This window comes from Heliangelus exortis, chromosome 3, assembly GCF_036169615.1.
Source record: "Heliangelus exortis chromosome 3, bHelExo1.hap1, whole genome shotgun sequence".
Lineage (NCBI taxonomy): Eukaryota > Metazoa > Chordata > Aves > Apodiformes > Trochilidae > Heliangelus > Heliangelus exortis.
Window position 1 is genome coordinate 112,088,526 of NC_092424.1, and position 15,105 is coordinate 112,103,630.

At 47.7% G+C, this 15,105-nt stretch overlaps 1 protein-coding gene across 2 annotated transcripts in view; it reads left to right on the forward strand.

Annotated features, from left to right (window-relative positions):
* Positions 1-14,181: 14,181 nt before the first annotated feature.
* Positions 14,182-15,105, forward strand: part of RP1L1 (RP1 like 1) — a 50,453-nt gene continuing 49,529 nt past the window's right edge. The window contains exons 1-2 of one of the 2 annotated variants that reach the window (XM_071742203.1): positions 14,187-14,268; positions 14,386-14,451. The gene's annotated coding sequence lies outside the window, so the exon portion shown is untranslated. Of the gene's footprint in view, positions 14,452-15,105 lie in introns of both variants that reach the window. The other variant, XM_071742201.1, reaches the window with a different exon arrangement.

Below are 15,105 nucleotides of genomic sequence, written 5' to 3' on the forward strand. Positions count from 1 at the left end.
TTCTCTCCCAACACAAAACAAGAAGAAAAAAGTCTTTCTTTACAAACAGAGATCCAGGAGGCTAAAATAGGGAGTAACTACACTGATGTTAGGATATGGCCTTTCTCCAGCCACATGCTGGTTTCATTCAGTGCAGCTCCTTCACATTTGCTTCCATGTAAGTTCAGGCCCCACAGCTGGAGCTCACTCCACCCCTTCCTAGCACCCTTTTAGCATCTAATCACACCCATGGCAATGGGTGGGAGCTCCACAGAAAAAGGGTTAGCCCAGATTTATGGCAGCCACTCACAAAGCAGAGGGAGGTGGTGTGATTTCCACCCTGAGACCTGCAGGGAAGAAAGAGGCTGAGGGGACACCAAAGCTTGGCTCTAGCAGGAAGAGAGCTCAAGGTGTTGGTGAAAGTCCTGAGCTCCCTGCAGCAGCCAAAGATGCTTAATGTTTAAACTCTTTGGTCTGTGGTCACACGATTTAGGAATAGCTGAGCATTTCTTTGCACCAATGCAGAATCAGCTAAGATGGAGCACAGCCTGTGGGTCTGCCAAGGTCCCAGTTCTCTGTGAAACCCTTTCCCTCTCAAAGGAAACAAAGAACTGGGGTTTAATACATTTAAAGCACAAAGAATCATAGAATCACAGAATGGTTTGGGTTGGAAGGGACCTTAAAGCTCATCCAGTTCCAACCCCCTGCATGGGCAGGGACACCTCCCCCAGCCCAGGGTGCTCCAAGCCCCATCCAACCTGGGCTGAGACACTGCCAGGGATGGGGCAGCCACAGCTTCCTTGGGCAACCTGGGCAACCAGGGGCTCAGCACCCTCAAATTCAAGAATTTCTTCCTCATGTCCAACCTCAATCTCCCCTCTTCCAGTTTTAACCCATTTCCCTTGTCCTCTCCCCACCCCCCCATGTCCAAAGCCCTCCCCCAGCTTTCTTGTAGCCCCTTCAGATATTGGGAGGTTGCTCTGAGCTCACCTGGGAGCCTCCTCTTCTCCAGGCTGAACAACCCCAAGCCCTCAGCCTGGCTTCCCAGGGAGGTGCTCAGCCCTCTGAGCATTTGAGTGGCAGTGGATCAAGGGTTGGATTTGATGATCCCAGAGCTCCTTTCCAACCCAGATGATTCTGTGATTCTAGGATTCTAAGACCTCTGTCTTTGCCTCCATTCCCCACTTTAAGCCACCCATCACCTACCACTTTGTGACCACTTCCATTTGCTGCTCCCAAAGCCAAGGTAGGGTTAAGAGAGGGAGCATGGGCAGCTCCTAACTCTACACCTCCACCTCTTCCTCCAAATCCTTGGTTAAAATGAGCTTCATCTCAGAGACACAATGTCCTGTCTTTGCAGGAAGACTATAAAGGTGAGGGAATGAACCAGAAAAGTGGTGTTTCCACTACCCAGACACTTGCTTTCTCATCCCAATTCATGCAGCTGTTGGCTGCTGCCAAGCTGAGATTGTTTTGTGCTTTACCTGGCTTTGCTTTTCCAGCAAATAGAGATGAGAGAGCTTGTCCTGCACTGGGGCAAGGCAGGAAGAGCCTTTCTGCTTTCTGAACACAAAGTAATTTAAGGTGGCTTAAAATTACAGGTTAACCAAATCCACACACCATGGTTACAGCCATTAACCTCAGAGTTTCTGTTAAAAACCTTTCTGATCAGGGACAATTTCTAGGCTTGTAGAGGTAATATTTAGGCAAGTCCTCCTCCAAGCCCTACAAATCCCAGTGTCTCCTTGCTCCTCATCCCCCATAGCTTTTTCTCTCTCCCCCAGTAGCCCACATCCCTGATGATTTCCTTCTTTGGTCCCTGTGTTTTAGGGATTGTGTGTTAAAGCACAACCTGTCTCAGTGCTTATTTTCAAGTATTAGGACTTCTGCTACAGTTTCTGAAATATTCCCCCAAAAATGCAGCTCCAGACATTTGTCTAGACCTCACAAAATCCTCAAAGTTATGTTTTCCATCCTGGCTTCTTGAAACAAACTGATTTTTAATTTTTTTTTTTTTTATTCCTCGCTCCGGTCCTCCTCTCTCTCTCTCAAAAAAAAAAAAAAAAAAAAAAAAAAAAAAAATGGAAGTACATTCTGGCTCCTTCTCAGGACTTGGGACTCTCATTTGCATCCCATGCATTATTCAGTGGGCTGATTATGAATGAATCAGCATGGATCCCTCCTTGCTGAAAGCTGAGAAAAGCTGCAGCCTCATCAGAATGTCCCATGTCCCTTCCCAGCTGACTGCAAAGGGAAATTTGATTTCTTAGTGATGCTTAATTAAAATCTAATTAACTTCTCAAGAAGCCATATATATATCTAGATATAGATATTCTGAATAGATTTTTATTTCAAAAGGAATGCTTGAAAAACCAGTGCTCTGATCCTGTGTGGTGTTAGAATGGAATGAACATAACTCTTCACTTTGGTAAGGCAAGTGGACAGATTGCAAAATCTGTGGGGCAAAAAGCTCAGGAGGGTTGGAGGTGGGGAGGGGGGAGAGCTCTGATCCATGACTGAAGTTGTATTGTTGGTGAAATAAATCAGGAATAAATTACTGGTGTGATTCTTGGGGTTCCTGTTGTGGTGTGAGCCTGGCTGATAACAAAGGATTCACTCCCTGCCCCATTTTGGGATGGCAAGGAGGAATCCCACCTAGAACTTCGTGGGTCAAGACAAGGGCTAGGAGGGTTCCACTCACCAGTTATGGTCCTGGGCAGAGAAGACTCAACTGGGAGAACAAAATCAATTTAATTTAGCGTTAATCAAATCAGAACAGGGCAAAGAGGAAACACAAAGCAGAACTTCAATACTTCCCCCCACCCCTCCCTTCTTCCCAGGCCCAAATCACTTTGTTCTTGGTATCTCCACCTCCTCCTCCCAGCAGCACGGGGGGACAGGCAGTGGGGTTTACAGCCCAGACCTCACAGGTTATTTTCTGCCTCTCCTTCCTCCTCAGATCCACAACATCTCCTCCATGATCCATACCAGGATGCAGGGACACAACATCTGCTCCATGATCATCACCAGGCTACAGGTCCTTAACATTTGGTTGGAGAGCAGCCAGGCAGAAAGGGACCTGGGAGTCTGGATTGCCAGGAAGCTGAACATGAGCCAGCAGTGTGCCCAGGTGGCCAAGAAGGCCAATGGCATCCTGGGCTGTGTCAGGAAGAGCGTGGCCAGCAGGTCCAGGGAAGGGATTCTGCCCCTGTGCTCAGCCCTGGGGAGGCCACAGCTTGAGTCCTGTGTCCAGTTCTGGGCCCCTCAGCTCAGGAAGGAGATTGAGGTGCTGGAGCAGGTCCAAAGGAGGGGAACCTGGCTGGTGAAGGGACTCGAGCACAGGCCCTATGAAGAGAGGCTGAGAGAGCTGGGGCTGTTCAGCCTGAAGAAGAGGAGGCTCAGGGGAGACCTCATCACTCTCTACAACTCCCTGAAAGGAGGTTGGAGCCAGGGGGGGTTGGGCTCTTTTCCCAGACGACTTTCAACAAGACAAGAGGGCACAAGAGGTCTCAAGTTGTGCCAGGGGAGGTTTAGGTTGGACATTAGAAAGAATTTCTTTCTGGAGAGGGTGATCAGGCATTGGAATGGGCTGCCCAGGGAAGGGGTGGATTCTCCATCCCTGGAGCTATTTCAAAAGAGCCTGGATGTGGCACTCAGTGCCATGGGCTGGGAACCACGGGGGGAGTGGAGCAAGGGTTGGACTTGATGATCTCTGAGGTCCCTTCCAACCCAGCCAATTCTATGATTCTATGATTCTGTCTGCACCATGATCTTCACCAGGCTGCAGGTCCACAGCATCTGCTCCATGATCCTCACCAAGATGCAGGTCCTCAACATCTGCTCCATGATATCCTCACCAGGATGCAGGTCCCCAGAATCTGTTCCATGGCCCTCACCAGGCTCCAGGTCCACAGCTCCAGCTGTGCTCCTCCAGGGGTTGCAGGAGGCAGATGCCATCTCACCATGGAATGTAGAGAAAAAAAATCCCCTCAAGCATCTTTTCCCTCTCCTCCCTCACCGACCTTGGTCTCTCTGCTCTGGCATTCCTCTCCTCTGATGTTTCTCTCTCTTCTGGTGTTCTCTCCACACGTTGCTTTCTCTCATCTCCCCCTCTCCTCTGCCCTACTCTCCATTACCATGTATGTCCCCTTCTTGACTGTGTTAATCACAGAGAAGAAAATAATTTTTGTTCGCTGATGGCCTAAGGTGGGGTTGGGCATCTTGGAGCAGTGACAGCAATCCCAGATATTTACATGAGCCACCCGTGGGGGAGGGGACCCCTTCCCTTTTACCAAAACTGGCACCACATAAACCCAGAACAGTGCCAAACACAGGGACAGGAGTTGGACTCCACGGTCCTGAAGGGTCCTTTCCAACTCAGCACAGTCTATGGTTCTAGGATTGAAGATCCTCTGATCTGAGGGGTCAGCAAGAAGCAAAGATCCACTTCAAGTTGGTTTGCTTTGGCTGGATTCTCTCTGAATCAAGCAATCCAGGAGCATTCCAACTAAAGTTCAGCTGCCTTTCTGGTTGCACTTTTCCTCCTTCCTTCCTTCCTTCCTCTCAAATTCCACCCTGCAACAATTTCATCAGACTGAGAGCTGATCCCATATCGAATGTGCTGAAGGGATAAAATCTGCGGTAGGAACAAGTTGTCTGTGAGATTAATTCACCTCTGAAATCAACACTATGCAAACAAGACCCACCCTAATTTCTGTGAACAGGCTGAGCATTATCTTCTGATTAAACAGCTCTGCAAGACTCAAAATACCTTATCCCTCAGCCTTCCCTCTGCAGGGTCTAATCCAGGACAGAGCAGGATGTTCTCTTCAGCTCTGCTCTGCACCTTTACCACAAAATTTAGACCCTGGCAGGGAGGGAGTCCCAGCACTCTACAAGCATCAGGAGTGGAGACATCATCACTGTGGAGTTAGGCATCTTTATTTCATTTTATAGGTTCATGTGGCATCTTAATTTTAGCTTGCATGTACCCTAAAAATTTTATTTCACGGGTGCTCTGAAAACCCCCAATGGGCAAACAGGTTTACTCAGCCATTGGCACAAAACTCTGTTCTCTCTCTTTGGCCATGTGGTGGACATGGAACACCTCCAAAAGGTCACAGAATCATAGAATTGTTTGGGTTGGAAGGGACCTTAAAGCTCATCCAGTTCCAACCCCCTGCATGGGCAGGGACACCTCCCCCAGCCCAGGGTGCTCCAAGCCCCATCCAACCTGGGCTGAGACACTGCCAGGGATGGGGCAGCCACAGCTTCTCTGGGAAAACTGGGACAGGGGCTCAGCACCCTCACAGGAAAAAAATTTCTTCCTAAGATCTCATCTCAATCTCCCCTGTTTCAGCTTAAAACAATATTTCCTCATCCTATCACTCCAGGCCCTTGCCCAAAGTCCCTCCCCATTTTTCCTGCAGCCCCTTCAGGCACTGGAAGGTGCTCTAAGGTCTCCCTGGAGCCTTCTCTTCTCCAGGCTGAACACCCCCAACTCTCTCATTCTGGCTCCAAAGCAGAGCTGCTCCAGCCCTCTAAACACCTTTGTGGCCACTTCTGAACTCACCCCAAAACCTCCATGTCCTTCCTGTGTTGGGGACCCCAGAAATGGGCACAGGAAGATTGAGTCAGATTCTCCTTGGATGTTCAAAATGAAAGGAGAAGAGGCAATGGACTTGGATCACAAGAATAGAAATCCCAGTAAGACATAAAGGGGTAGAGTGAGCAAATCCACAACAAAGACTCCAAAAAATTGCATCACAGGTATTCTTCCTGACACTGGATTTAAGGGAAGTTTTCAGGAAGTTCAGATAAGCTTCCCAGTCAGAGGTGAGTGCCCATCACTGCTCGGAGCTGTGCCAGGAACACACCAGACACACCCTGGGGTGAGAAGCAACTCTCTTATCTCCCAAGCAAACAAGACAAGTATTAACTTTAATTTATTTCTTGGCAGCAAGTAGGGGCAAGAAAGAAACAAACTGCCTGGTGGTGTTTATAAATGGTCATAAAAATGCAGATACTTCAAAGAATTAAAGTACTGAGTAGTTTTGCCCACTCTGAAATCACAGAGATGACCAAACCGAGGCTCTTGCAGTGTAAAGCCCTTAAGTTATCAATATATTCATACCCTATAAAGCCACAACCAACAGAGACAACACTGGAAAATTTATTGCAATATCAGTAAATCAAACAGTGCTTTGTCCATCCTCTGGGGCTTGGTCCACCTGATAGAGTTTGGCTATGTCACAGAATTGTCACAGTTGGAAAGGACCTCTAAGATCATTGTGTCCCACTGTCAGCATCCCCTTCCCAATAAATATGTATGTATCAATATATGGAGCATCCACTGGAGCATCTCCTGAAGTGCCTCATCTACATGGCTTTTAAATACTTCCAGGGATGGTGACTCCACCACCTCCCTGGGCAGTCCATTCCAGCACCTGACTACTCTCCCAGTAAAGAAATTCTTCCTCAGATCTTGTCTAAACCTCCCTTGATGCAAATTCAAGTCATTTCCTCAAGTTCTGTCACTTTTCATTGCTGGCCTTGAGAGGAGAGCTCAGCACCCACCTCCCTACAACCTCCTTGCAGGGAGTTGTAGAGAGCAATAAAGTCTCCTCTCAGCATCCTCTTCTTCATAACAAACGTTCCCAATTCCCTCTCTTCCCAGGATTTGTTCTCCAGACCCTTCACCAGCTTGGTTGCCCTTCTCTGAACTCACTCCAGCACCTCAATGTCCATACTGTCAAATTCATTCTTTAGAACAGGTTGGTCCTGTATTAATTATTCCATTATATATATATTTTTTAATATATATATATTATTCCATATATATATATATTTATTATTCCATTATATCCTGTATTAATTATTCCTGTATTATTATTCCATGCCTGGGAATAGTTTGGGAGAGGGTTTCAAGATCATGCTCAACCTTCTGAGGGGACATGATGGTGATTTTAGTCATAGCCATAGTTGCCAGTGACTCAACTAAGGGGTTCTGGCCATCAATACACACAAAGACACTTTAGGGCTAATTCACTCCTTATATTCACCAGTGCATTCCTGGTGGTCCTCAGGGGACTCCACTACTGGAAATGAGTAGAAAATGCTCCATTCAAGATCTTCAAACTACTGATGGGGCCACTTCAGTGAAGAATCAGAGGTGGGCAAGGTGGTGAGCAGCTTGCAGAAGCAGGGGTGGGGGGTTGACAAATCAAACCAGGCTGTGCTGCCATTCAGAGAGACTTAGACAGGCTGGAGAGTTGGGCAGGGAGAAACATGATGAAATTCAACAAGGGGAAGTGTAGAGTTTTGCATTTGGGGAAGAACAACACGATGTCCCAGTATAGGTTGGGGGCTGAGCTGCTGGAGAGCAGTGTAGGTGAAAGAGACCTGGGGGTCCTGGTAGACAAGAAGATGACCATGAGCCAGCAATGTGCCCTTGTGGCCAAGAAGGCCAATGGCATCCTGGGGTGCATTAGAAAGGGTGTGGTTAGTAGGTCAAGAGAGGTTCTCCTCCCCCTCTATTCTGCATTGGTGAGGCTGCACCTGGAGTATTGTGTCCAGTTCTGGGCCCCTCAGTTCAAGAAGGACAGGGAAGTGCTTGAAAGAGTCCAGTGCAGAGCTACTGAGATGATTAAGGGAGTGGAACATCTCCCTTATGAGGAAAGGCTGAGGGAGCTGGGGCTCTTTAGTTTGGAGAAAAGGAGACTGAGGGGTGACCTCATCAATGTTTTCAAATATGTAAGGGGTGAGTGTCAGGGAGATGGAGTTAGGCTTTTCTCAGTGGTGACCAGTGATAGGACAAGGGGTAATGGGTGTAAATTGGAGCATAGGAGGTTCAAGTTGAATATCAGAAAAAATTTTTTTACTGTAAGGGTGACAGAGCCCTGGAACAGGCTGCCCAGGGGGGTTGTGGAGTCTCCTTCACTGGAGACATTCAAAACCCACCTGGACACGTTCCTAGGCGATGTACTCTAGGGGGCCCTGCTCTGGCAGGGGGGGTTGGACTAGATGATCTTTCCAGGTCCCTTCCAACCCCTAGGATTCTATGATTCTATGATTCTATGAGTAAATGGTGTCCTTGTTCACTGGGAAGAACCCATCTGCACTGGGGTTTGCAACAGGGGCACAGCCAGCTCTCTGCAAAACACCTTCCAGCAGAGCCAAGTTCTCACTCCTGGTGAGACTGTCATACCCAACATGATTAAAATCCTTCAGCATCAAGTGAGGGCTTGAATTCTGGACTAATTTAAATGCTGTAAAACCATAGCAGCTCCTTCTACAGTGATCTCATCACTTCAGATGGATACCACTGGGATGGAAAACCTTTATTGAGACCTGGTGGCCAAGAACTTGGCTAGGTCCAAATTAATCTGATTTACAAGTAAAATAATAGAATGGGTTGGAAGGGACCTTAAAGATCACCCAATTCCAACCCCCTGACATGGGCAGGGACACCTCCCAGCAGCCCAGGTTGTTCCATCCAGCCTGACCTTCAATGCTTCCAGGAAGGGGGCAGCCACAACTTCTCTGGGCAATATTTTTTTGCTGCTATGCAAAGGATTGAAGTTTCACTTTTTTCTATAAGTTTTCTCTTCAGCTGCGGTGCAATTATACGTTTAAACAGTTGGGACAAAGACAGCACAAGGAAAGTTTCTGGATAGAATCCAAGACCAGAGCCCAAAACCATATTTTCCTGAGCTAAAGAGTCCAAGGTGAGGGTTACCCTGTTGAGTAAAGGTGTGAGCATCACTTCACCCACCTCAGCAGGAGCCATGGGCAGGACCCTCTCCCTTGCTGCCCTCAGGGATGTTTTTTACCCACCACACTCAGCTCCCTGCTTGGCAGGGGATGGAGGGATGGATGTTGTCATCTTTGTTACAAAACAGGGAAGCTCTTCAGCAGCTCACTGGGAGGTAGGGTGAGGGCATGATTTCATACCAATCACACCAGTATGAAAATGCCAGCAACCCTACCAGACTTGTTCTGCCAGGCTGCCCTCCCAGACATCTTGCCCAGAGCATTGCAGAACATGACTGTTCCTGGTGTCCTCAGCAACCACAGCTCCAACAAACCCTTCCCTCCTGGGTTTTTTCTATCCTGGGGCAGCTCTCAGACCACTATGGGCTTTTCTACCTCTATACACAATGCAAATGTATTCCCTCTCTGAAAAAAAAAACAACAAAAAACTCCAAAACATCTACTAGGACCTGAGTTTTTGAGCCCATGGACTTGACACACTGTCTCTGGAAGCATCTTTCACTTTTTGTTGTCAGGGAAGACCCAAAGGTTACAACACATCTTACTTGAACTCTTTGGGAAGAGCCAAACTTGTTCTTGAGGGTGAAAAGCAAAATGACATGAGGAAAAAAACAAGAGAGAGGGTCTGGGAAAAGTAGAGGTTAAGTGAAGCAGCTGAGGGGACGGATACTGAATCTCCAAAGGCTACATAGTGCATCCTGTAATGTTGTTGTGCTGGGGAGTTTTCAGGCATTTCCATTTTTAGTGAAGCCAGGAAAAGTCCAGGTCACTTCCCCTGGAGTTTTGTCCCAAGGTCCAGTGTTGTGAATAATTCTCTCCCTCTAAATGTTTTTCCAAGAGGAACAAGTTCAGGTGTTGCGTGGGCACCCCCTGGCACTTGAGAGGCTTTAGTTCATCACAACCCTTCCAGGTGTGTCTTTCATGACCTGGGTATCACACTCATGCTCTTGGTCATCAACCAGGATCATAAAACCCCAGGCTGGTCTGAGTTGGAATGACCTTAAATATCACCTAGTTCCAATTTCCCCTGCATGGGCAGGGACACCTCCCCCAGCCCAGGGTGCTCCAAGCCCCATCCAACCTGGGCTGAGACACTGCCAGGGATGGGGCAGCCACAGCTTCTCTGGGAAACCTGGGCCAGGGGCTCAGCACCCTCAAATTAAATCATTTCTTCCTAATGTCCAACCTAAATCACCCCGCTTCAAGTGTTAAACCACCTCCTGGCAGGAAACTGTAGAGAGCAATAAGGTCTCCTCTCAGCCTTCTCTTCTCCAAACCAAATATTCCCAATTCATAGAATCACAGGATCATGGAATGGTTTGGGTTGGAAGGAACCTTAAAGCTCATCCAGTTCCAACCCCCTGCATGGGCAGGGACCCCTCCCCCAGCCCAGGGTGCTCCAAGCCCCATCCAACCTGGGCTGAGACACTGCCAGGGATGGGGCAGCCACAGCTTCCTTGGGCAACCTGTTCCAGTGTCTCCCCACCCTCAAATTAAAGAATTTCTCCCTAATGTCCAACCTCAATCTCCCCTCTTCCAGTTTTAACCCATTTCCCTTGTCCTCTCCCTACCCCCCCCGTGTCCAAAGCCCTCCCCCAGCTTTCTTGTAGCCCCTTCAGATATTGGAAGGTTGCTCTGAGCTCACCTGGGAGCCTCCTCTTCTCCAGGCTGAACAACCCCAAGCCCTCAGCCTGTCAGATCCTTTCACTGTACACAAAATAAGGAATTATATACAAAATCAGGTTCCATGCAGCAGAGTACAAGCTATGAGGAAGCTCAGCACCTCCTGAAAACAAGAAACTTATATTTCTTTGTGAGCAGGGAGTAAGCTTTTTGCCCAAATTAACCCCAGTTGTACTGCACCAAGACTTTCTGAGTGAGACTCAACTAACACCTTTGCTAATTTCAGCTGTTAAGTGTAAAACCTTTAAATAATGGATTAGAAACAGGTGCTAATAATACCCAAACCCAGGGAGGGCTTTCTAAGAAGAGCTTAGGGGGAGGTTCTCCTTGTCTCTCAGTCAGCACATTTTCTCCTGTCTTCCCCTCAATTTCTCATTGTTGGGCATTTATTACCCAGGGATTAGAGATATTTATTAGGGGAGGAGGGGGGTTAGAATATGGAACTCCTGTGTTTGGTGCATGGCCTGCTCCTGTGTCACATTCCATGTCCTATCCCATCTCCCTGTCTCCTTCCAAGATCTTCCAGGATTCTCTTTTTGGAGAGGAGACAAGGTCAGGACAGCTACTGTGGTGAGGAGCTGTGATTCCTAATTTCTTAAAAAAGGAGTTTTAGTAGCTTTTTACCCTGGATGTTTTTTCTCCCTTGCAGACATGACTGAGATTCAGCCCTGAATTTGAGAAACATTCCCAGCAGGAGTTTTCTCACACCTAGTTTTCCAAAATGCCTTTTCCCTCCTGAATTCTCCCTTAACACTTCACAAAAAAAAAAAAAAACAAAAAACCCTCAGCCCCCTCTGGGGGTCAGGCTGTTTTTATTAATGCTTCCTGGAGATTTGCAGGTGTAATCTGCCAGGGAGGCTGCCAAACTGCAATTAATGCTGATAATTAATTTGTAAGGCAATCTATGAAGAGAAAAGGGCTCTCTCAGAGTCCATCCCACTCTGAGCAACTGGCTGGGTAATCTTCTGGAAAATCACCCTTAGGTCAAGCTGCTCATGTGCAGCTTTAACTCCTGAAGCCATTTCACAAGAAAAAAGCTGGAGAGGATCCTCTGGGTCCCACGAGAAGGAGCAATCAATCCATCCCCCTGAGAGACTGAACATGATACCTGCCTGAAATTACAGCCTGCAACATGTGGAGTCCTCACACATGTCTGAAATGAACCCTGTGTTCAGCTCCAGTTTGCCCATCCCTGCAGATGGGATTTAAGTCTCAGGTGGGAGAGAGTGCAATAAAGAATCTGGAGTACAACACATAAAAAGAAAACCTTTTTGCACCACGATTCTTGTGGCCTTCTCATTTAGGGTATTATTTTAGGGGAAATAATCATAGAATCATAGAACTGGCTGGGTTGGAAAGGACCTCAGAGCTCATCAAGTCCAACCCTTGATCCACTCGCCCCGTGGTTCCCAGCCCATGGCACTGAGTGCCACATCCAGGCTCTTTTGAAATATCTCCAGGGATGGAGAATCCACCCCTTCCCTGGGCAGCCCATTCCAATGCCTGATCACCCTCTCCAGAAAGAAATTCTTTCTCATGTCCAACCTAAACCTCCCCTGGCACAACTTGAGACCTCTTGTGCCCTCTTGTCTTGCTGAGAGTTGCCTGGGAAAAGAGCCCAACCCCCCCCTGGCTCCAACCTCCTTTCAGGGAGTTGCAGAGAGTGATGAGGTCTCCCCTGAGCCTCCTCTTCTCCAGCCTCAACACCCCCAGCTCCCTCAGCCCTTCCTCACAGCACTTGTGCTGGATCCCTTCCCAGCCTCCTTGCTCTTCTCTGGACCTGCTCCAGCACCTCAATCTCCTTCCTGAGCTGAGGGGCCCAGAACTGGACACAGGACTCAAGCTGTGCTCTGGTTACAGCTGTTGAATAATTAATTGCCAAGAGCCTTTGGTCTGTTCTCAGCAGGGTAATAGTCACTTGCAAGGGTAATTCAGAGGTGCCTGAGGTGTTTTCATGTTTTCCTGCATGTAGAAGAAAGAGAAGACCCTGAAGGTAGGTATGCTGGGACTGCTTATGTGGTGTAAAGATGGAATTCAGTGTAAAGACTCAGACATTGAGCTCTTTCTGCTTATAGGGTATGCATTTTGTGTATGATTGTGGTTCCTCCTGGGTGAGACTTGGTCAACAGAAGCTGGAAAATGGTTCAGCTCATTCTAAAGCAGAGGGCCCAGAGGTGTTTGTTTTTCTCAGGGTGAAATTCCAGTGAAATTTGCAGTTTTCTTCGCTAATTTTTCCCTCTGAGAGAAAAAAAAACAACCCAAAAACAGAGAACAGCCACACCAACTTCTAAGGGGGACTGTGCCATTTCTACCTTCAGCACAGATCTCTGTTAGGGGTTGGATCTCTACATGTTTTTGGTCCAGCTCAAACGAAGCCCAGATGAGGAAGTGGGAATGGAGCTTCAGTGAAAACTGGGAAGTTTCTGGATGTACAATCCCTGACAGGGACTCAGAGCAACAGAATCAACCAACTTTCCGGGCCAGACAATGTTTTTTTTATGTAAGAAAACACAAGAATTTTGGGGAGAAATCTGGTCTGGGATGAAGGCATTGAGGTAGGCATGAGGACATCCATGGTCCACACCTGGCCTGACTGTGGAAAAAAATGCCAGAATTTGAAGATGCTTTTTTTTTTACACCAGTGTATGAAGAATAATATTTCCTTTCACCTTCTGGGTTTTGCTTTTTGTCATTCCTTGCCAGTCATGGGTGCCCTTGAAAAGGTCTAGATGGAATATATGAAATTTTGTCATGGAAGAAATACTCTCTTGTGAGGGTGGTGAGGGATTGATCTGGGGTGTCCAGAGAAGCTGTGGCTGCCCCATCCCTGGCAGTGTCTCAGCCCAGGGGGGGCTTGGAGCACCCTGGGCTGGGGGAGGTGTCCCTGACCATGGCAGGGGGGCTGGAACTGGATGAGCTTTAAGGTCCTTTCCAACCCAAACCATTCTATCATTCTATGATTCTATGAACCATCCATAGCAGGGGAGGGACTTTGGACAAGGGCGTGGAGTGATAGGATGAGGAAAATATTGTTTTAAGCTGAAACAGGGGAGACAGAGATGAGATCTTAGGAAAAAAATTTTTTCCTGTGAGGGTGCTGAGCCCCTGGCCCAGGTTTCCCAGAGAAGCTGTGGCTGCCCCATCCCTGGCAGTGTCTCAGCCCAGGCTGGATGGGGCTTGGAGCACCCTGGGCTGTGGGAGGTGTCCCTGCCCATGCAGGGGGGTTGGAACTGGATGAGCTTTAAGGTCCCTTCCAACCCAAACCATTCTGTGATTCTGAGTTTTTCTTTTTGCCATTCAGGAGGTTTTTTTCAGGCTGGGAGGGGTCCTTGCAATCATTTATTGTGATTTTTTTTTTTCTGCATATCCCAAGCTGGAGACTGAAAACCTGGGCTTTTCGGTCAGAAATGGCAAGAAATCCTTTGTTGCCAGGATTCAGCTTTTAATTTGCCTTCAAGCTCATGACTCTAAGATGTGTGTACAGAGGAGAAGGAGGCACTAGGTCATGGTTGTCAAGCAGCAAAGAGCAGGATGCACACAGTGATGCAAATTTCTCACTCATCAGAGGAGGAAGGGGGGAGGAAAAAAAAAAAAAAAAAAAAAAAAAAAAAAAAAAAAAAAGAAAACATCTTCTTTAAACCCTGATTAGTTAATCATCATCACCACAGATGGTGCCCAGCTGTAAGCTCCTTTCTGCTCTTCTTAATCCCATTCCTAGTGGTTACCCTGAGCCTGTGTGGTTTTCTTTTGTCTGGAGAAGTGGTGGAGCAGGGGAGGAGATGGAGGTGTGGAAGGCTGTGAGAAGGGGAGAGATGTAAAGCTTTCAGAGGAGAGGTGAGGGCCTGTCCCTCTGTGGAGGCAGTGAGTGAGCAGAAGGGCTCCACTTGTCAATTTTAGGGCTGGGAGACATAAACCTGGGAGATTTCTCTGCTTGGCTTCTGATCTCTGCAGGGAAGCATGACCTGGGATGGATTATTGAGCCCAGCAGAGCTATGAACCTGGATTACCTTTCCTGTGGTGAGTGGAATCTGCCTCTCCCTGTCCCTCTGTACCCTTGTGAAGCAAAAAGGGCAAAAAAGGGCAACAAAGGAGATGCTGGAGTGATGGAGAGCAGGCAACAGCAGGGCTGCTATTAGGATTAATTGCCTTTTTTTTGTTGTCCTTTTTTCCTTCCATCTTTGTTAGGAAAGTGAGGTGGGGTTGATGTTCACGTGGGAGGAATAGGTGTCCCCAGTAAGTAAGAATATTACAGATGGGGACAATTTGCTGCTGTGATCAAAACCAGAGCTGGTAGCTTCATTTTGCTCTGCTGAGCAATGCAGATGTTACCTCTGGAAGATTTCCAAAGTGTTTTCCTGGCAGGTATGACAGTGGTCTCTGAGTCCATCTTTTCTGGAGCCATTTCCCTTAGCAAAGAGCTCTCATTTCTAATCCAGAACTGGATTTCAGTTTTCCTGACATAACTTGCTGCAGCCTCTGCTGCTCTTTAGGGATAACAGGAGATTGAATGGATCAAGGGAGAGGGGACTCCTGGCCATGGTAAGCAAGGCTGCCCAGGCAGGGAGCCAAGCTGGTTCCAGCCTTGCTCCAGTACTGGTCCCTGATGGGAGACATTGGGACTTTCATCACAAACCCCATTTGGGTCTAAACCTCTATTTCAGCTTTGATTTT